Source organism: Heterocephalus glaber, unplaced genomic scaffold (genome assembly GCF_053883595.1).
Source record: "Heterocephalus glaber isolate CG9 unplaced genomic scaffold, H.glaber_assembly_v1.0 deba00001481, whole genome shotgun sequence".
NCBI lineage: Eukaryota > Metazoa > Chordata > Mammalia > Rodentia > Bathyergidae > Heterocephalus > Heterocephalus glaber.
The window spans coordinates 25,859,129-25,882,630 of NW_028258317.1; the positions used below are offsets into that span (position 1 = coordinate 25,859,129).

General features: G+C 37.5%; 1 pseudogene; it reads left to right on the plus strand.

Moving 5' to 3' along the window:
* Nucleotides 1-22,559: 22,559 nt before the first annotated feature.
* On the plus strand, nt 22,560-22,889 carry LOC110347762 (phosphatidylinositol N-acetylglucosaminyltransferase subunit P pseudogene; annotated as a pseudogene).
* The last annotated feature ends 613 nt before the right edge of the window (nt 22,890-23,502 follow it).

Sequence of the window (23,502 nt, forward strand, 5' to 3'; positions counted from 1 at the left end):
TTTCATTGACACTTTTGAAAGTGAAATAATAGCATTGGTCATTTGAAGGTTGTGGTTGTTAGGTCTGGTTTCTTGCATTCTGCACCTGTACTACTGAATAACTAGCCCTTACTGTAGTGGCTACTTGGAGGGGTTAATTGAATTAAAATGATATGTTGAATTTACAGTGACTCATTAATTGATTTCTTTTGGACACTAACTTATCGTCAGCTGCGAGTCTGGGCAGTGGTAATATCACTCAGTCTGCTCCCCCATCTTGCCTTCAAGGGTGTCAAGAGAGACCTTGTCAAAAGCTTTCCTGAAATCTAGATATCTGATTTCTACTCTGTTTCTCTGATCTCCCAGTGTAGTAACTCTGTCTGTAGGAAATGAGGGTAGCCCGACAGCACCATTCTTAGTGAGCTCACACTGAGTTTACCACTTCCTTTTCGAAGTACTCACAAGCCATTGTTTAGAAGAGTTGTTCTAGAATCTTGCCCTGGATCGATGTCAAGCTCGGTGCTCTGTAGTTCACGAATACACATTCTTTCTCTTTTTATAAATCCAAATGACACTTACCTGTATCCGATTTTCCAGGAACTGTTTTCCACCGCGGGGTTCCTTAAATTCAATGACTGCAATTCAGCAACATCTCCGAGTTCTCTGAGAACACTGAAATGCACTCCTTGGCCAAGAGACCAGGATTCCTTTGGAGGAGCCTCTTTTAATCTCCTTACTTTGAGAAAGGAATAAGAAGCTGATTCTCCCAAACTGTATGAGGTAGTTAAGGTCCTATTTGTTTTGATGATCAATGCCCAAGTGAATCAAATCAAGCAAACAAAGTGCTATTAAAGGACTGGAAACACAGGCAGTACTGTGCTAGGTGCTTAGATAATACAATAAAAATAAAAATAAACTGAGAGTCAAGTTTTGGGAAATAAGATGTGTAATGCTCTAACCCATATAGTACAATCTGGGAGCAAAGCTGAGCGTCAAAGAACATAATCTTTGCCATCAGTAGGAATTTAAAAATAACTCAAACTCTCCACCTGTATTCCTTCAATACTATAAAGTGCACCCACAGGCTCTAGAAGTACTCCTTAAAATTCCTTTCATTCCACTCCCCTCTGCTTCCCTTCTAACTGATCCTACTCTTATCTCTTCAATGCTCCTGCAAAATCTCCAGCTCTCCAGAAGCGTCTCTCTATAGTTCTCTTTTATGCCCTCTCATTTCTTTTCTTTCCAATTGTACATCTCAATAGCCTCTGAAGTGACCTGTCAGCACGTCTCTTCTGGTAGGGAGAGGGCAAGAAAGGTGCTGAGGAGGCCAAGCCTGAGTTCTCCTTAGTGGCATACAGGGAATGTTGAGAACACTCTTGGATTCATAACTTTTATTCTGCCATAATTATGTCACGGGAAATATGAAATATTATATCTCCCAACCTGTTAGCTGTATGATACACCAAGTTCTTGTTCTCTAGAAATTGAAGAATAAGTCCTAGGAATGATGGAGGTTAAAAGTAGGAAGAAATTTACTGATAGGAAAACTCCTGAGGGGAAGGGGGGTCTGGAGTGGGTAGCCAAGGACCCCACTTTACAGAGACGTTTCATAGGGTGAAACCCACGTGGGTACAGCATGGGCCACAGCCACGAACATCCAATAAGGTTACAGTGTAGTCACTTAGGTAATGGTGGTCCAATTGGGAAGTGAGTCACGTACCAAGTATGGATGGAAAGAACAAGGATTCTCCTAGGAGGGGGTGGGTCCAGAGGTCTCTGGTCACCCCAGGGTGCCTATCTTCACTATGTCCAGTTCTTTGAAGAAGTATGTGCATTTGGTCATCTTGTCTCCATCTTGAGGTCTGGTTTTCAGCCGATGTGCAGCTGTGGTGTGTTTCACCTTTGTCCTGGCCCTCTCGAGGACTTAGCTCTATCTGACTGCCTATAGTATTTTTACCTAGCTCATCTATCTATAATAATTATACTCCGTAAATCATAAAAATATGGCATCAGGTAAAATAAAGAATGAATAGTGTATAGGCAGTAATTTGTACAGAAATGAAAAATCAACCCAGACTTAAGAACTCAAAGCATTTTGTTTTGCAAGGAGGTAAAATTTAATCAGAACTTGAACACTGTCAGTGAAGAGAAGGGGGTGTATTAATAATCTTTTAAGTATTGTAATATCATTGTGTTATCTACTGGCTGAAGTTTGTTGGCAAGTTCTAAGCCTGACTATGGGCTATTCATTTATGGCAAAATTAGTATTTGAGTTAAAATACTGGTAGTCAGTAAGAGAATGAAAAGGCAAAGTTCTGTGGCTAAATCAGTCAACCAGGTTACCAGGATTTCTGATTCAGTTCAGTCTTACTCTCTTGGCCAATCAGGTCACCAGGCTTCCTGGGTCAGGACAAGGAAAGAATGAAAAGCAGGAGAGCAGGAAGAGAAGCTGACAAAGACCAAAACAATTCCTTGATCCTAGAGGTCTTAAATAACATCTCCAATGAGGTTGCATTTATTGAGCACCTACTTTGTGCCAAGTGGATACCCTATTACCACTTATTTCCATCATTCTTCCTTATTCCAGTAGTAAGCAATGTGGAGAAAGTACAATTCTCATTTCACTGGTGAGCAAACTGAGCTCAGAGAGGTGAAGTCATTTGCGTAAGGGTCACACCACTGCTGAATGACAGAATCAGCATTTAAATCAGAAGAATCTCATTTCAAAGCTGTTCCCTTTTTATTGGAAAACACTGTCTAGGTTTAAATAAATCAAGACTCAAAGAGACTTCTCTTTTTGTCCTCATAGAATGTAATCAAAAGGCAGAAGTACATGCCATCTTTCAAATAGATTGTCATGTTTTGTTAGTTTTGTTAAATATACTTTTTAAGTTATATAAAAAGCGGAGTCTGATTGTTCCAATAAAGTAATGTGTATTACTGTGTGCAGATAAAATGCATTTCCACACAGACATCCTATTTGGGAGTTAACAATATCAGGAAACTGAAGCTGAAGAGATACCTTTTTGATATCCAATCACAGCACTTACTGCATCAGAACTATGCTTGGTGAATGCCTGGTCCTTGGTTGAACTGAGTTTTCTAGCTATTAAGGCAACAGGTGCTGTAAAATGAAGTATTAGAACTCAGGCCCAATTTAAGAACAGTGAAGCAAAAGCTACTTCAGGAGAATACATAGCATGTGAGGATTCAGTGTCTCAGCAAGTGATAGATGTGTATTGCTGAGTAAGGGCTCTTCCAAGACACCCTGGCTGTTAATCTAAGAAGTCTGAACTCTAAATATAAGCAGGAAAAGAGCAGCAGAATTACAAAGCACCAGTAACCTAGAGCAGAAAGGTCCTGCAGCAACACCGCAGGACAATGAGCTTCTTTTGCTGTTTGTTTCTGCTTGCTTCCATTTCTTTACAGAGATTTGGGATGCCTAGGTGGAGGGACTTGAATTGAAAATGCAGCTGTGGGGGCAACTTTGGGGGGCAACTACTGGAGATAGCTAGCAATGGAGACCAGAGTATGTCTGTGTAAAATATATGCTGCTTGTTTCTGGGATTGTAATGTTTTCTTGTAATCTGCTTTTCTCAACATCTAAACATCTAAAAAGTACCCTCAAAGCAACACTTAGACTGGTGTTTTGATAGGATCCAAGCCAATCAGGACTACATATTAATGGTTGCTTCATTTTGCCTCCAATGCGTCCTTTCCCCAAATCCCACGGTAAATGGATTTACACTCTTTTCTTTGGCTTAAGAGATACTCCACAGTTCTGCTTCATGTGCCATCTCTTTCCTGAAGTACATTAGGGAGAGGATGACCCTAGTTCTCTTTCTCAGATAGACAGCTCAGTTTTAACATTTAATTTCTGGGTACATGAACCTAGGCATTGGGAAGTGTGGACTTCGGATCTAGCTCTAGGTTAATGGGAAACTTTGAGCATAAAGCAGATGTTTAACAGTGTGGGCTGTGTGTCAGGGTCCTCCTGAAGGTGTAGTTTCAAATGATGTGATGCTGGACTCATCTCCGGAAATCTCTGAGGTCTGTTTTCCCTTTTGTAAGATGTGGACAATAATACTGTCTATTTTATAAGGAAGTTAATTGTGCTAAATAAAGAGAATATGGTTGATATTCTGTGTCAACTTGACTAGATGATGGCACACAGTGATTTCATTAAACACAAGTCTAGTTGCTTCTGAGAAGGTCCCTGTTAGGGACCTTCTTAGACTTAGTGTAAAGCAGTTCTTCTTCTTAGACTGCAGTTTAGTCTCCAAAATGAGGGTGTGTGGGCCCCATTCAACCAGGTGAAGACCTAAAGGCAAAACTGAGGTTTCCCAAATAAAAAGCAATTCTATCTCAAGCTGTAATATAGAAACCCTGCTTGAGTTTCAGCCTGAAGATTGTAGACTTAAGAATATAACATCAACTCTTATCTGAATTTCCGTGTACTACAGATTTCCAATTTACCAATTACTGAAAATCCTCTTCTCTCTCTCTTTCCCTCCCTTTCTCCTCCTTCTACCCCCATTCCCTTACTAACACAAGAAATAAAGCATTTGGGTAGCATACTTCTCCCTGGCACATAGATCTCCATTATATGAGGAGCTATTATTACTAAGCTTTCTGCATCTCAGTTCCTCACCCCTCATTTACACAGTGATGGGTTGAGTCAGTAAACTCCAGGGTGTTACCTGACTTTCTAATACTCAAAAAACTTACAGACTCGTGCATCATAAAAACCATTCTTATGGGAAACGAAAACAAATTAAAGTGCCTAAACCATTTTCTATTGATCTTTTTCTGACTTAATTGAAGTTTTATTTATGCATCACTATTGGCTTTCAATTTCAAGGTGTGATTAAAAGTCTGCCCAATATGTTCTTGATAAGTTGACTATAAAGTGCCCAAAGATTTTCCCATTCAAAGAGAACTGTGCTCTTGTGCTTGTTATATCATAGACTGAGGATTGTTGGCCCAGTGGTAAAATTGAGACAAAGGAGAGTTTGAGAAGGAAGCCACACTCCCCGGGATCCTCATCGCTGTGTGTTAGTACATCTCACAGGGGAACAGTGCAATGGGAGAGGAGAATTATGCAAGTAAAAACAGGGTCTCGATCTCTGATTTTGTTTCGTTTTATGTTTTTTAGGGAAAACAAAGCCAAATTTTTGTTTTTGGGAATAATATAAATCTTCATTTATCAGAGATCTTATCTATAATTATACTCCCATCTCCCATGGAGGATCTATTCTCTTATATTCTCACCCTTTTTTATTAATAAAATGTGTTGTTTTATATATATATATATATATATACATATTCATTTTTTCATTATTCCCACTAGATTATAAGGTCCAAGAGACTGAATATTTTGTCTGGTGTATTCAGTATTGCACCCTGAGTATCTCTGATACAATAGATACTCAATAAATACTTGTTGAATATATAAAAAGGTTGAAAACTAATTTCTTGTCTTCTGCCACTCTGACAAAAGTTGTTAGGCACTGAGGGTAACATCCATGGTTGCATTAATTTTTCTTTTTGTTGACAAGGCAGAATTCTTGAAGAACATGGCCTATCTTTGTTCTCCCTCTTTCAGAAGAGGTTTAATAACTTCTCAATTGTGAGCCTCCAGGGAATGGTGATTGGCTCTATTTCTACATCCATGCGATCGTTGTGATAAAGTTGCTCTGTTGTATCTTCTTGTGGTCAGATCTAACAATTTTAGTAATTATACCTTACGGGATTGGATATTCATGAAATTTGTAATTAGATGACTCAGGCTCTGGTAGCATCCTAGGCAAACCTTCTATTACTGTGTAACTAATTGCCTCCAAACTTAGCATCAAACAGTAATTTATTATCATTTATAGTTTCTGAGAGCCAGGTGTCCAGGGGTCCTTTAGTGTGTGGTCTGGGCCCAGGGTCTCTTGCGGGGCTGCAGTCACATTGTAACCTAGTGGCACAGCGTCCAAAGGTGCTGAGGGCCCGCTGCCAGGTTTCCATGTGTGGTTGCTGTCTGGAGGCTTCAGTTCATCACTGTGTAGCAGTTTGACTTCTGCCATAGTGAGTGATGGGAGAGAAAAATAAAGGGAAAGAGGGGAGAGAAATAAAGAAGAAAAGGAAGAAAAGGGAGAGAGAGGAGAGAGACCGAGAGACACAGAGAAAGGACAGAATGTTTTAAAACCTAATCTCAGAAGTTCATCCTATCACTTGTGCCATATTCTGTTGGTCACACAGACCAACTCTGGTACATTGTAGGAGTGGGCCATGTAACACTGTGAATACTGGGAGGTGGAGATTACTAGCACCTGCTATAGGATGTGTCTTTTTTGTTTTTCTCATTGCTGAGACAAAATACGCAACATCCAAAGTTAAAGGAAGAAAGGTTTATTTGGCTCATCGTTCACAGAGGTTTCAGTCCATAGTCGGCTGGCTTCAGGTAGGGTGGCAAGGCAGAGGGGCATCGCAGAGGGTAAAAAGTCCATGGCAAAGCAGGGCAGGTGGAGGGTAACAAGCATCAAGCATCAAGCAACAAGCAACAAAGCATGAGCACAGCTCTTTCTGTCCCTTATATTTTATCCAGGGTACCCACCATTAGGGTGGGTTAGCACTCACGTCCAGGGTGGGGTATCTTTTGCTACCCAAAACCATGCCAAACCAATCAGTGGACTAATTTAGTAGTCACACACCCTTAATCTCAGGATCACACACTCTAGAACCAGCCACTACTGAAAAGCTCTACCTAAGACCATATGAGGGTTGGTGGGGGTCTATCTGGCTGCAAGCTATAACAGTATGGATGCTGAATGTCTGCCAAAGGCTCCGTATGTTAAAGGCCTGGTCCCCAGGTTGGTACTACTGAAAATGGTGAAACCATAAGGAGGTGGGGCCTTGGAGATAGCCCTTAAGTCACAGGGATCATGCTCTCAAAAGGCATTTTGGGGCCCCAGCCCCTTACTCTTTCTCTTTCGCTTCCTGGCCATGAGGTAAGCATTTGCTCTGCATTGTGCTCCCTGACATTGACAGTTTCCTCATCATGACTAAACTCTCAGGCCCAGACCCAATAGGAGTTCATTCTCACCTCATCACAGACTGGAACTTCTGAAACTGTGACCCAAAATAAACCTTTTTCTCCGTAAGTTAATTATCTCAGGCACTTTGTAGAGTGACAGAAAGTTTACTAATACAAGGGACATCTTAGAGGTTGCTACTATAGCAATAAAACTTATTCATTTGAGCTTTCTATGTAAATAATGATATTTTCCATTTCTGGAGGTTCTTTATTCCCCAAATCTGCTTACATGTGTTCTCTTCATATTTTAAATCTCTTCTCTTATTTAAAAATATATCAAATACATTTATTTCACATTCTGTGTCTGATAATGCTAGTAACTGAAGATTTTGCTTGTCTGAATTTGCTGCCTGTTGTTTCTTCTGGCTGTCACTCAGTGTGCCTTGATATTATGTCTCTTTTTAAGACTTTATCTTTCTTAGAAGGTAAGAAATTGATAGAATTCTTTAAAAACAGATCTATAATATGTTCTTCCATGGAGGATTTGCATTTGCTTCTGTCTGGTGCCAAAGGGCACTTTCAACCCAGAACAACTTTGTGAAAAATTCCTGACTTGCTATTTTTATACTGTCCAAGTAATGTAAATTTAGGCTACAAGACTGCACAAAGATTACCTTATATCTATAAATAGGATATTTTTCTATCTCATTCAGTATCAAATTTGAGATTAACAATTGTCTTAGTACTCTCTTGAACTAGGTTTATTTCTAGTTTATCTTTATATCAAGGTCACACACATTTGAGGTTGTGACTTCAGATAGAAATCTGCTGTCGGACTGCTCAGCTTTGTCAGGACCGTGAGAATTGACTTTCCTCTGTGCCCTTCACTGCTATGAGAACTGAAGCACAAGTTTACCATAGCAAACATGCTCAATGCTGTACTTCCCTGCCTGGATTTCTACTTTTTCCTAGGTGTTGTTTGCTTCCAAGATTAACTTGCTAGCTCATTAATGTATTTTTAAAAACATATTCTTAGAATATATTTTAACCTAGCATATATAATTATTTTCATTTGGAAAGGTAAGTCAAGGAACTTTGTTCTTCATGCTGCTGGAAATGGGTTTTCATTTCCTCCTCCTCACTTTACCATCTCTGATGGAATATATTAATATATAGATATCCCAGAACTGGAGTGTAGTGACAAACCTGCATGCTGTCCTTTGGCTCTTTCTGGGAGATAATGTTCCAAAACAATGTGCAAAGAGTGGCTTTTTGCTTTCTAATTTTTTCAGTAGATATGACAAAGAACATCCAGCTTGGAGGTGGGGTGGGCTGGTTAATGAGACTATAGCAGAATCTGCTGGCCTTGGAGACATTCAACCCTGCAATTTTTAAGTGTAAAGTATAAAGTTTTAAAAATTTTAGACTAGACAGTGACTTCAATGGGAATCTGAACTATCATTCTTTCCAAACATGGAAGAATGGCTAATGATGACAGAGAACCTTTTAAACTTATGATTTCTTGTCTATTCCTGGTATTGGACTTTCTCTTTTGTGGTTCCATCTTTCACATTAAATATCTGATTTTAAATTCTATTGTCTAATTGATTTAATGATTAAGAAAATGTTCTTGATATTCAGCCTAAATTTTTCTTCCTAATTTATTCCCATTACTCTTGGTTAAATCTTGAATAACTAGGATTGATGAGCTACTGAGCACTAATTAATTGATTGCCAAAGCATTGTGGTATTATTCAACTCTGTAGTGAATTCTCTTAGTTTTAGAAATACTTTTAACAGTCAACTGCATAAAGCTCTTTGTTATTCTAAATGTTTTCCATAAATGAATATAATATTTCCCCAAAGATATCACGTATATGTATGTATAAACTAATAAAAGGCTTTTTTGTTATTGTGTTTTTGGTGGCAGTGGGGATTGAACCCAGGGAATGCTGAGCTACATCTCCAGCTCTTTTATTTTTTAAATTTTGAATTAGGATCTTAAATTCACCATCCTCCTCCCGCCTCAGGGTCCCAAATACCTAGGAATACAGACATGTGCCACCATGATTGGTTCTTTCTCCTTCTTAAAATAGGGTTACAGTATGTACCCCAGGTTAGTCTTGAACTCACTGTGTGACACAGGCTGGCCTCAAACTCATGGTGCTCTTGCCTCAGTCTCTTCAGTGCTAGGGTTAGAGGTGTTTGCCACCATGCCTGGCCAGGGGTTTAACTTTTACTTAGATATTTTACTCTTCTGTAGAAGAGTTCACCATTGCACAGAAAGGGCTTACAAATCTAAGTGTCCCTCATAGAACTACTTTCTGGGTGATACTTTATGGACAAGCTTTAATTATACAATCAAAGGCTCTCAGTGAGCATGCTTCCCACTTGAGGGTCCAAAGCTTTCTCTGTTGCATCTTTCTCTAGACTCTTCTTATACTCTGCATTACACCGTTGAAAACAGACCTCTGTGGTGTCCTTCAGTGAGTTTTATAGCCCCAATGTGATGATTAGAGCTTTTTGAAGGAGAACCTTGTTGACATCTACTATTTTCCATTCTTCTGGAAAATGTAATAATAAGTTGTGGTTAAGGGCAGTGTGACCTTGATATCCAAAATAGTGATAATAACTTCAATTTTGAAATCAGGGGACAGTTCCTCCATGAAAATAGAATTTGGTCTGAATCTAATGAAGGTGAGAAGCGTGCAGGCAAGTGGAGAAGTGGACGGAGGACACTGTGTACAGATTCACCATGCAGAGAGCTGTTTGGGAAGCAGCTGGTGGTGGGTGTGTGGGTGAGGCTGATGTGTTGACATCATAAAGTACCTGGTGTGCCATAATTGGAACTCAGACTTGGACTTGAGAAGTTCACAATGGAGGGGGATTCATAGATATTTGTTGCTAATGATGTTTATGAGGTTTTATATAGTGAGATTAAAACTTCTTGTTTAAACTTAGTGGTTTGAATGGAAGAAAAAGAATTGGATCTTTTATTTACCAAGTTCCTTGAAGATGCCACATAAACATTGCTTTACTTCCCCACCATCCTCCTGCTGATATTTTTTTAAGGTCCAAATTATAAGAGATGCTCTTGTGGAAAATTTATTTTCCCCTGGTTAAAAATGCAGCATGACTTGGGAAAAACAAAACCATATGTATTTGACAGTTCTGACTTAGCTGACCTGGAGGGACTGTTAGGCATTGCTTTTCGTATCTAGATGACAGACAAGTGAGGCACATAGCCTGCTATAAGAAAAGGATGGGATAAAAAGCACAGGCTTTAGTTTTGGAATTAGAATGTTAATTCTGAGTGGTAGGATGGAATCAGGGTATATTTTTATTAATTCATCAATTTCTTTCTTTTCATTTTCTGTATTAACCTTTGGAGGAATGCCTTTTAAAAAAATATTGTATGGTACTGAATGTCTTCTAGTAACCTCCTAGAATTTTAAGCACTCTATCTTCATTCTGATGAGATCTGGGAAATGTTGCTTTGTAAGGGCCTGATCTTGGTATTGTATTGAAATATGACTGTGGCATTTATAAAATCACCTTAGAGCTGTGCCCAAAGGATCCTTGTATTCTTGCCTTTCCTTGCTAATGAGCAGAGTGTAGGAAGCGAGCAGGGTCAAGGTTATTCAATAATGTTTTGTGCACAGTTTTTTTTGGCCAATGTGGGATTTACCTTGATACACTCAGAGTGTATTGGTTGGTAACTGTATTAATGAAAGAAAATAATTTTTTTCCCTTCTGGGAGCTCTGTTAGAATCACTGTAAGTTCTTTTATGTGAAGTTAATTTACTTTAAGATTAGAGGGTCAAGAATGTTCCACACCTATTTTCCTTTCATTTCTTCCTGACTGCTTACTCTGGCATTTAGAGAAGACAGAAAAAAAATGTTTTCTAGGAGAGAAAGGTGGAAGAGATAGAAGAGAGGAGATGGGTAAGTGGAGATGGGAGGAAGAAGAGAGAAGGGGTGGGGGAAGAGTGAGAAATTTAAAATTGAGAGGGGAAGAGAAAAGGAAAAATGAGAAAACAGATTTTACTTTCTATCTTTCTACATTCCAATTTAATAGACATTCATGGAGCAGTGCCTTGGGAGTGCAGAGGAATGAAAGTTGTCTTGCTGGTCACTAAGCAAGAAAATTCAAACTAACTCATGGCCTCTGAAACAGTTTGAGACAGCAGTTGTAAAGAAAAGTAATAGAACTGAAATACACTGGACACGTAGTTGTGACTTTCATTTGTGGGAAGGTAAAGCATATCCATGACCTATGCTTTTTTGATTAACATCTTGAGATGTGTATGGTGCACACACAGGCGTATTTTATTTACAACTTTGTTTTGGCAGTCACCTGGCATTTAAGCCACCTTTTGAAACATTGTGTAAGGTTGAAGAGATAATTCTAAAGTTGGTGATAATAGGAATTAAAAGGTAAAGGAAATAGAGGAAGGCAGTTTGCCACAAAGATATCAAATTTTATTTTAATTTTTCTGCCTGGAATTTAATGCAAAAGATAAATCTTTCCCGACAGCATAAGCTAAGGAATATATCATATCAACTTGGAAGGTATTAACTGAATTTTTTTTGAGACAGATATCTCCTCAGTAACTGCTCCAAATGCATTTACTTTATTTTAAAGGCTTTTCTTTCCATTATTAATGTCACACTGAATCACAGAGCTATTTGTGATGAAATGTGCTCCTCTAAAAATTCTGTAAATGCATCTGCAATGGTTTCTGATATGTTTCAACTCATCATAAAATGTATTGTAAATTTTTGGAAGATGTTTTTATCTTACTGTATATACTCTGTAGACTGTTGGAATCCAATTTATTAACTCTCTGGAAGTGGAAAGCTGTGCTTGAATAAAGTGATACCTATATTTATCAAGATTGGCTTAAATTATGTGTTTTATGAGCTAACACTACAATTCCAGACTCTGAATGTCTTATATAAATAATGATTCTGATGGGGGTAGTATAGACAGGTTTAATAAGCTTCAAAAGGGACTTTTTTGCTCATTAAAATCAGAAAGTATCTCTTCTATAGCATTTGTAGTGTTCCAACTGGAATTTAAGTTTTACTTAAAGAAAAAAGAAAAGGCTTTAATCAGCCCCATAAATGGCTTTAAAACTTATCCATTTGTAAAGAAGGAAGGAAGAATTGATGTAGGAAAACTTAACTAGGCTTCTTCAGACCTGAGTTTGTGCTAGTTTCTTTCATTTTTCTCTTACTGGCCGGATATCTTAAGGTCAATCAATGAAGCTGTCTGGGACTCTATTGCCACAAGTATAAAACAAGGAAGCTGCACATACTGTCTGTGCTTTAGGACTTTTAGTTTAGCCTAGTCATCTTTCTAGACCAGCACTCTCAGAGAGAGTAGGTAGAGGGTCATTAGTGAATCATGTGTGCCTGTGTGACGTGGTCATTTAAGCAAAACAAAGGAGTAGCTGGGCTTTGACTAGACTCCAGTTATAGATTCTAGATATATGGATTTCAAGAAAATTGATTTAGGGTTCATCTAGAGATCACCTAGATCAGATTTGAATTCATGTTTCTCACTTATTACACAAGGAAACTAAGTCCTAGAAAGATTGAGGAGTTTAGAAATCTCACACATCAAGTAAATGTTGATATGGCTTGGCATCCAGCTGGATTCCCTTTACTGGATGTTATTTGGTAACACAGTTTCCCTTTCCTATTCTGATTCCAAAACTTGTTCTTGGGAAAGGACACAATGACTTCACTTTAGATGCATATAAGTGACTGATGAGTCAGCTATTATTTTTTGTGTGGCATAATAATGAAATTTGATCAGTGGCAGTGATAATCTGAGAGAGATCTGGTATTCAGAGGATGTATGATCATTTCTCCCCCTCCAGTTTCTCATATTATCACTATGCTCTTTTATCATTGTCATCATTATTGTTTCTTTCCTCTTGTTGTTTAAGTAAAACCCAACCTGATTGCTACTCAAGCATTAGGTGAACATTTTGCATGCCTTTGCCTTTATTTTTTTTCAGGAGAAGTACATTGGTCTTGCACTCATTTAACACATTCTGTTTGAAGATCTACAGCAATCCTTGAGGTTCTCTTCCTGACCTGATATGTTTGCACTTCAGTGGTAGCTAGTTTCTCCCCCCGCCCTCTCTCTTTCTCTCTCTTTCTCTCTGATTTCTATCTCTAGCTAGCAGAGGAGGAATTAGGCTTGAGATACATGCTCAAGAGTTTTGGGGTGGGACATTGCCATCTGGTTTCCTCCCCATAATCTCTTTTCAGAGATAGACATTTCTTTAGGAGAGGTATCAATTGTTTGTAAATACAAATGATGACAGAACCCTTTTTGACTTTCATTTTTCTTAATATGCATTCTAGGCACCGGAAGATCATCCTAAAATAGTTTATTATCAATTTATTCCTCATTGATGTTTTATAATTTTTATTGGACCCAAACAAGAGCAATAAAATGGGCTTCTTAGGAAGCTCAAGATTCCAAAGGGATCTATATAAATATTCTATGTGCATGCAAAGGAAGGCACAAAACAGGCTCTATCTGGATATTTTCAAAACCTGCCATGCACAATCTTTGTTACTGCAATATTTTGATTCTGCTTTAATTTCTTCCAGCTTGTATAATTATGTCATTGAATAAATATTCTACATTAAAACAGCTACTGTTTTTCAGGTCCAGGAAGACTGTGCTTCAGAACTGAGGGAAGTGAGTGGCTCATGGATTAAAGGTGTGACATAAGTGCAGCTTATTACTATTTTAGGCAAAAAATCTCCAGGCCAGCATTTAGCTATTTAAAAAACAAAGCTAAACAAGCCCAGGAAGTCAACATTTCCTTTTCTTCCAGCCCAAGATGCTCTGTTATTATAGGCAAATCATTACAAGGCCCCACGGTTCTTTTTTTGGCTTTTAGGAGGCTACACAACAGTACAGGCAGGAAGTGAGAAAATTATTTTTTTCATTTTCCATCATCAGTGGAGAGTCTAAATGAAGAAATACAAATGGCTCTTTCAAGAATTTGTCAAAGCAAAATTCACATGAGAAAAGATTTACTGATTTTTCCCTTATCAGTAGAAGAATCTCTCTTGATATTTCCAGGCCTTTATCTCCTCTTCAAAGAGCATGCCACCCTGGTCATAGGCTTGCAAGGTGCAAGGCTGAAGGGAAGATTATCTTCATAGGAAAATGAAGATTTAGAAAGATGTCTTTCTGGGATAGCATGGTTTAACAGAATAGATATTTTCCTAACGCAAAGAAGAGAAACTTAACTTTTCTGTTTGGATTCAAGACTCCACTATGAGACTATGTCTTTCTCCCAAATGTTGTTCCCTTTAAATATTCAATATTTATTGCTGCTTATTCTCTCCCAAATTCAAGGTTATATACTCTTCAACCATTTTGTAAAATATCTGTACTTGCAAGGAAATGTGACATCTCCTGTCCAGGAACTGCTATATTCTTCTTTCTAATATTGTCTGTATAGTGAGTCTAGGAACTCTAACCTTAAGGGAAAATTTCTTATCACCAGTGGTTTTGCTTGGCTAAATCATACCAGCAGAGATGACAATAATTTTTATCATCAAAACAAGTGCAATAGTTACAAGTATATGAACTTGCATTTGGCTTGAAGATATTTTAAAATCTTGTATCTATAAGTTTTCTCATCAATAAGCAACCACAAAGTAGAAATATACTTCAAGTGAAGGGGGAAATATCTTTCAAATGAAGATTTTGTTATCTTTTAACAGTGTTGTTTTTTCCCTCTTATTAAATAACATAGGTGTGAGGTGGGTTTCAGTTCTTCCTTTAATCTCAAGCTTGATGCTTTTCCTGGAGGGCAGTAACACATCACTCCACATGCTAAAGGATATATTGGAGTATTACATACTTACAGAAAAGCACATATAAATGTTTGGCTATAGCTCTTATTTCAAAGTTAATACTTGTTATTTGTCTATTTCTTGAAGGTTTAATGACAATTAGATTGCACAAGGCAGGCATCATGAGGCCATTGCATTCACTAAAATAACTGCATGATGCAAGAACATTAAACTGTGCATAGCTGGGACCATTCTGTATGACACAGTAATGATGAATACATGACACTATGCATTTGTCAAAAATACACAGAATTTTGTAGCATAAAGAATGAGTCTCATTGTATACAATTTTTAAAAAAATCATGTAGAAGATCAGAGGATCCCAAGATGGAATAAAGAATATGATAAAAGAATATAATTGCAATACAGTATATGAAATAATATATTGTACAATATATGAAATAATAATGTGCTGACCTAGGTAACTCTGGAGATGATTGGAATCTGTAAAAATGAAAAAAACATAAATATGTGCATAAGCAGTATGCACCAACTGATTAGTTATTTCCAACAGAGGTACAGTAATGAGTTCTAAAACCATTATACATAAATATTGAGATTGAGTGATTGAGTAAATGATTGGCAAACAGTGGAAGCCAGGTTTCTTACTTTTGAAGTAAAGGCAGCAGGTAAGCAAAGTAGGAGCTAGAGTGATCTATGTGGTAATGGACTAGAGCCAAAGACATCAGTGTGAAATCCTGTTTAGCTTATTATAGATGCAGAAGGTTACATCTACAGAAATATTTTGGTATGTATACATGTATGCATATGTACACATGTCCTAGCTCTGTGGCATCAACTCCTCTCCATCAAATTCATATGTTTAAACCCTAAATTTCAATGTGATAGTATTTGGGAGTTAATAGGGTCTTGATGGTTAAATCCTTATAATGGGACATGGGAGATCCTCTCTCTCTCTCTCTCTCTCTCTCTCTCTCTCTCTCTCTCTCTCCCCCTACAATGTAAGAGAATAAAAAGGAAGCTTTCTACCTGCCAGGAAGTAGGACTTCACCAGAATCTACCTGTACTGGCATTCTAATCTCCAGCCACTACAATTATAGGGAATGATGTTTGTTGTATAAATCACCCAGTGTATGTTACTGTGTTATAGCCTGAGCAGACTAGGACAGTCTGTCAGTTGGAGAGCCTTCAAGCAATGACATCCCAGTAGCCATGAGCACACCTAAAGCCCAAATCTCAGTTTCTAACACCATTCTCCAATACAAGGAAACAGATCTTTGGGTAAATGGCTGCTCTTAGGATGGGTATAGGAAAAAAAAATGAGTCAGGAGCAATTTCTGATGCCAGAAAGTAAGAAAGTGTTAAAAAACCACAAAACCCAAAAGGATATGAATATGCTGAAATGATATGGGAACCAACTAAAAAAGTTCCTGATAGCCAAATCTGCAATCATTTAAGCAGCACTATAAAGTAGTATTGGATTGTAACTTAAAGCAAGCAATACCTATTTATGAGTCCATATTTATGTAAAATAATTGAATCAATAGTACATTGGAGAGATAGAAGAATTTGCCCAGAATGACTCCAAATAAATTATAGCTATTCTGCCCTCAAGAGCTGAAACATAACTCCACTCCTTAGGTATGACCTACACGCAGTGATGACTTCCTTGCAAAGACAAGGGAAAAGAGGTAGAAATTTTTTTTTTCTGGTACTGGGGATTGAACTTGGGCCCTTGTTCTTGCGCAGCAGGCAGCGAAACCACTGAGCTAAATCCCTGGCCCCAAGAGGTAGAAATTTTAACAATGGAGAAACCTGACAAGCACTGTCTCTGCCAGTTGAAGGAGATTAACATCACAATAAAATGCCATGTAGGTGGTATATATATATCCTTTGTATGGTATGATAAAAATTACATTTTACCAGTTTTCTTTCCCAAACCCTGAAGTCCAGTGTAACCATGTAAAAAACGAAAACCATTAAAAAGTACCAATTAAAGGGCCTTTTACAAAAATCCCATCTTAAACTGTCAAGGTCATCAAAAACAAGGAAGATTTCAGAAACTATCACAACCAGGAGAATCCTAAGAAGACATGACCACCAAATGTAATATAGAGTCTCCCGGGTCAATCTTGGACAGAAAAAGGGAGGTAAAAACTAAGGACATGTGAATGCAGTAGGTAATAATGTATCCATAGTCGTTCATTAGTTTTGACACATACATCATGTTACTATAAGATGTCAATAATAGAATAACTGGGGTACTACACACAGGAACACTCTGTACTGTACTATCTTTTCTATACATATAACACTATTTTAAATTTATTAGTTTAGTTTTTAAAAGTCTAGCAAGCAACATCAGTAATCATGAGGGAAATAAACCACACATCACCCCAGGTAGAATAGCTATAATCAAAAGTACAAAAAGATAAAATGTAAAAATGTTGGTGAGAATACAAAGAAAGAGAAACTGTTATATACTTCTTTTTTTTTTTTTGGCTTAAATTCTTTTATTGGTACATTTTAGATATATAATACATTTACATTTATCATTGGGTGCTTGTACCTGTACATGATGTATCTTGGTTCTTATTTTTTTCCCATTACCTGTGCGCCCTTCACCCCCTCCACCCTTCCCTATTTACATAGACTTTGTGTGGGGAAGATGGCTGTGTTGCATTTATCATCCTATGTGGAGTTTGTGAACAGAAGCAAAATTTTGCTGAATGCTTTTGTTTGTGAAATGAATTGTTTGCAAACAGAAGCATTCATGAACTGAGGTATTACTGTATTTCAAAACAGTAGTGAACATTTTGAATGTTCCCAACATGAAGAAATAATGTATGTCTGAGATGATAGATCTGATCATTACACATGATCTGATCATTACACATTATATACATATATTGAAATACCAACTATACCCCATAAATATGCATAATTATTATGTATTGATTAAAATATGTTCTAAAATAAATAAAAACTAAAAATTAAAAGAAATGTAGCTAGGGCATGATTTAGTCTAGGAGAGTATAGTTACTGTAATGTTACCATTCATTTGTTCCTTATTTCCTCCACATTAAATAGAAACTCCAAGTCAGTTTTAGCAGCTCTCCATAATTTGGCCTCAAATTTGTCGAATCCTTTTTTCTACATTATTGCTTTCTTCCTCTACTGTTAAACATTACCAGTACTCTAGTCAGACTGTATCTTCACTCTAGGTTTTGCTTTCTCTTTGCTCATAATGCCTTCGTTCTTCCCTATCTATTTTCCAGATCCAACCTACTCTCAACAGTGTTCTGGTAAACAATCTTTCATGAAGAAAATTACAGGAACATTCACTATCCTCAACTTAAAAAAAATAGGAAAGAAATCAGGAATTGTAGTAGTTGTCTATTTCTCTTATGTAAATGCACCTCCATGGCTGCCTTTAACTTTAACAATTAGTTAGAAAACCATTCCAATGGTTTAACAATTAGCTAGAAAAACTTCTGAATATTTAAGAACCTTCTCTCCCAGATTTAAATATGTACTATATCCTTTCAGACTGTGTAAGCTCCCTTGGAATTTATTCTCTGCAGAATTCCTTTCTGCTTCCCAGGCACTTTGAAGTTTGCTGGACAGCATTTATCGGCAGTTGTTATGTAGTACCAGGAATCTAGAAGAGCTAGTCTGAACATTGACTCTGCCAATTCTTAACCATGAACATTTGAGAAATTACTTAAATTTTATGAAACATTTCCTCATGTAAAATGGGAATAAGAATACCTACCCGGGGCCGAGGATTTAGCTCAGTGGTTCCACCGCCTGCCTCGCAAGCTCAAGGTCCCGAGTTTGATCCCTGGTACCAAAAAAAAAACCTACCCTCCTGATCTTTCAGAGTTAACTGTGAGAGTGGAATGACATATCTTGAAAAATACTGTATAAATACAGAGATTTGTTATTATTATCTTCTGTAACGTAATGTATATGTTCTAAGTTTAATATAGAAGACTTTTACTTGATAACAAATGTGTACAATTTTCCTACCACCTGTTGGACTCTGATCTAGGTCTTAATATCTTCTCTGATTGTCCAAATTCTAACTCCAAAGTTAGAATTTCAGAGAAAACTATGAGACTTTGCAATATACTTAGATAGGAACTAGAGATAGACGGCCCATCATCTGAAAAATTAGTCATGTTAGCCTAAGAGAGCTGCTCCTGCACCAGGTTGGGTTGTTATTACCACCAAAGACGCTTTTCACTGTGCTGAAGCACAAGGACTCAGGAACTGGTCTCAGAGGCTTGACATCCTACTTAAGCTTTTTATTAGTCATGTGGTCTTCGTCTAGCTGTTTAATGTTTTGAGCCTCTGTTGGGTTGAAATAATAATTATCTTTACATGATAAGATTTTTTAGAGGATAAAATGTAATAATACATGTGAAATATTTAGAGTTGCCTGGCACAAAGTAAGTCCTTAGTATTACTCTTGAAAATTTTGGATGGATTGTGTATTCTTGGCGTTTCAACTGCTGAGCTCAGAACCATTTTAAATGTGCCAGGTGAGTTTTAATCCCTAGAAAAGCCAGCAGGTTAAAAGGATATTTCTTTCATAGATATCTGTTTAAGGTACAATTACCCTTCTCTGGACACTGGTGCTTTACATATACTCAGCCAGTTTCCTAGCTGATTCTTTGTGACTGCAGGAAAACCACTTCAGCGCTCAGCTTAACAGGTACTCTTTACTTCAAGGTGGTATGAGGCTAATTAGACAAGAAAATTGCAAAGTCATGATTCACTTTAATGTAAAAATTGTAGTACCAAGTAAAATGCTTTACTTGAGAGAGAATTACATATATCACTGATATACACAATGTTTTCTAAACAAGGTCCTGTATCAAAAATAAAATAAATTTTGCTTACTTATTTTTATAAACGTGAAAATTTCTTCATTTTCAGAGATTCTGAATCAGTAGATGTTGGGTGGTCTGCTTATTGAAGAGATCAATAAATGTTAGTATAAGAAGAACTGAATCATATAGAGGCTTGATATTTGTATGGAATTGGAACAGACTAGGGAGAATTTTTTTAATGTGTTGTTTCTTTTTCCTTTGCATTTGTGTTTTAACCAGAAATCTTTGTGAATTATACACTCCCTTTGACTGAATTGGCTTGTAATTGTCCTTTTTCTTTTTCAAGTTAAAATTCTTATGACGGAAAATACCTTTCCCCTTATTCTGTATTTTTCCTTCTGTCAAGGCCAATTTCTGCCTTAGACTGGAATGGAGCAGAAAGAGAAGGTATGTTTTCTATTTTTATTGTAAAATTATGTAAAAGAATTTTGATGTATAGATACTGGTTCTTATAAATAATGTATAATAAATTAAAATATTCTGGGGCACAGAGAATTTGAAATTGTAATAAATGTGAAATGTGTTGGGCTCTATTTAATGACAAAAAGTTTTAAAAAGCTCCAACCTCTGACAATGCAAGCTTCACAAACCGTTGCATCCTAGTTTCAGTGTTAATAATCTTTAGGTTATTTTAATGATGGAGAGGAGGGGGGAAGAACTGGCAGCTGATAAAGACATTGTAATATTGAGCAGGGTCTCTTAAAATCTCATCATTTTTTCTCATTTCTAATACTCTTGAGATGGGGCTGAGTGGTCTCAGTTGGGATCACAGGCAATGCATCACGCAGGCAAACCGCTGGACGATGTGCATCCAACTGGCCTATGTAGACTCCATCATGGGCCATAGCTAAAGGAGGTCACTGAGATTACTCTACAGTCCACTCTGCACTGTGCTGGGAGATACAGAAGTAGATATTGGCTGGAAAGACATTTGAGAACATTTCACTCATGACACTTTGGTATGTAAATGTGAAACTGCCTTCCTCCAATGGTATCCATCTCTATGGAGTTGCTGCAGGCTTGTTCTGGGAAATGACTATCTTCTTCATAAATTCACTTATAAACCCACACATTAGTAGAGAGGCAGAGTCACATTTTAACTTAAACAGGTGGTATTGACTTTAGTGATCCTGTGCAAACCCCCTTTACAATGAGGAGATTGAGATCCAGGAAAGAACATACTGGCTATTCTAATTTCTGCTAAAATGGGTCAAGACACAGCTTCAGCAACCAGCATAGTGCTCTTTTGGCCATAAAACAATGTGTATGCAAGTACATGGAGATAAAAGTGTAGATAGAGAGATATGTATTTGTAACAAAAAATGATTGGAAACAAGTGTCTTCTAATAAACCTATTCTGAAACAAAACCAGATAATTTCAGCTTCATCATGAGTTTAAGTGGTTTTGTTTTTATTATTTTTTCTTCCATGCTGAACACAAGAATCCTATGAAGAAAACAAATACTTAAAAGGTCAAATAATCTTGCTTATTTATTATCAGATCTGATGGAAAGAGATTTAACAAATGCTCATATTTCATAGACTTTGGGAAAGATTTTCTAATTTTTCCAGGCCCTTTCATGAAGTTTCATCCATAAGTAGTGCTCATACGCCTGGACTAACTAATTGAAGGAAGAAATGCAGGCATTTATTGATACTGTATGAAAAATTTCTTTTACTTCATTCTGGATTTATGTGGAGCTGCCACGTGGATGACTGCATTTCCTTGTGTTTAGAGGAAAAAAGAGACACATCGTGACAAATACTACTGCCACTCCCCTTATATACATTGTCTCATTTAATCATTGGCCCACTCTTATGCCATGAGTATAATTGCTATTCACAGGTGAGAAAATTGAGGCTTAAATCAAACTGCAAAAAAGGGTGTAGTTAGGATTGCAACCTAATTCTGTCTGACCACAAAGCTAAGGTTTTTTTTCATAATATAGTCAAATCCATAATATAGTAAAGAGGCTTCTAATATGGTTTTACTATAGCTATTTCCAAATGCCTAAGTACCTGAGGAGAGCACAGAAAGAAGGATAATAGTCAAATTCCCTGTGGAAAATGATTTTTCCAGTTAAATGATGTGGGCCGTTTTTTGTTTGGGTAGTTTCATGGTGCATCCCAGCACTGTGCAATTCTACTCATCTTGGCACATATAGAAAGAGTTTTATGTCTTAAACAATTAGACTTGACAGAGCCATTGTTTCTTTTTTATCTAATATCCTTCAGCTCTGGAGCCCAGCCAGAATCTGTATTCTGTCTCCAAATTTAATTATTTTTCCTTCTACATAACTTTGTTGTCAGAAAACAGAAACTTAATGACATTTGTTGTGGCTTTGGAACATCTGGGCTATGTCATTGGCCAGCTGACCTACTTGGTTCAGAGGGAATCAAGTTCTCTGTCTAATGATTCTTTGGCAGTTTGGATCATTGGTGATTTTGTTCTCTAGATCTTGAGTTGTTCTATGAATCTCACGAGATGACAAGATTTCTGGATATCAATTTATTTCTACTCAAAAGAGAAAAGCAGTAATAAATATGGAAGGAACAATGAATAAAGATATTAGAACAAGGGTCACGCTGCGCCAGTGCCTGGACAGGGGCAGTCGTCTCGCTTCGGCAGACCCCTCGGCTCTGCTGCAACCCCCTACTGCGTGTCCCAGGCAGACGCTTGCGCAGAGAACTCCCCTCTGAGGTGGCAGAGGGGTGGAAGAGGCCCGCGTCGACCTGACCTATGCAGCACCCACGGTCAAGGGCCTCCTGCACCTCAGGGCAGACTGTCCAAAGCCAAGGGGAAAATGGTGGAAAATTCACCGTCGCCATTGCCAGAAAGAGCGATTTATGGCTTTGTACTTTTCTTAAACTCTCAATTTGGCTTCAATACTGGGCAGTTGGATTGCCTGTCTACTTCCTTATTACTATAATAATCTGTTATGTACTCTTACTTGGAATTAATATGGTGAGCACCTCTCCACTCAACTCCATTCATACAATCACAGATAACTATGCTAAAAATCAACAGCAGAAGAAATAGCAAGAGTCCATCCCAGCGTTAAGAGATATTCCTATTAATGAAGTAAACCAAATGGTTTTTTCTTGCAAACAAATAACCTTACACCAAAAATTGAGTTGTGTGTAAACATACCAACATCAAGCATTTATTTCTAAGGCTTTTACAGAATAATTTTATCCGTAATTACATTGACTATTGCTTTTATTAATACCCAGTATTAAGATATAAAAATATGAAAGTTGATCTCTTAAAGTTCAATTAAATATTGAAAATGTTTTCAAATGTGAGTTAATGGACAGGATAAATAAAATATTGCACTAACCTATAGCAGACTGAAAAAAAATCATATTGGTATAATCAGGAAGTCCCAAGTGAAGCCAAGTGGCACACACCTATATTAAAAGCTAATCAGGAAGCTAAAGCAGGAGGATAGTCTTATGGATTGTCTCTAGATGTCCCTCCAAAGCTTCATGCAGTCATAGGTGGAGCTTTTCAGAAGTGATTGGGTCTAGAGTGTGTGACATTGGGATTGATTCATGATGCAATGCTAGGATAAGATATAATGGGCAGAAAGAGGCTCGTCACCTACTTGCTTTGCTACCTTCTGCCTGCCATGAAGTGTTTCTCCTCTGTGATTCCTGACTGCCACGCCACCCTGCCTAAGAGCCAGCCAATTATGGACTGAAATCACAATAGACAGTGAGCTAAATAAACCTTTCCTCCTTAAA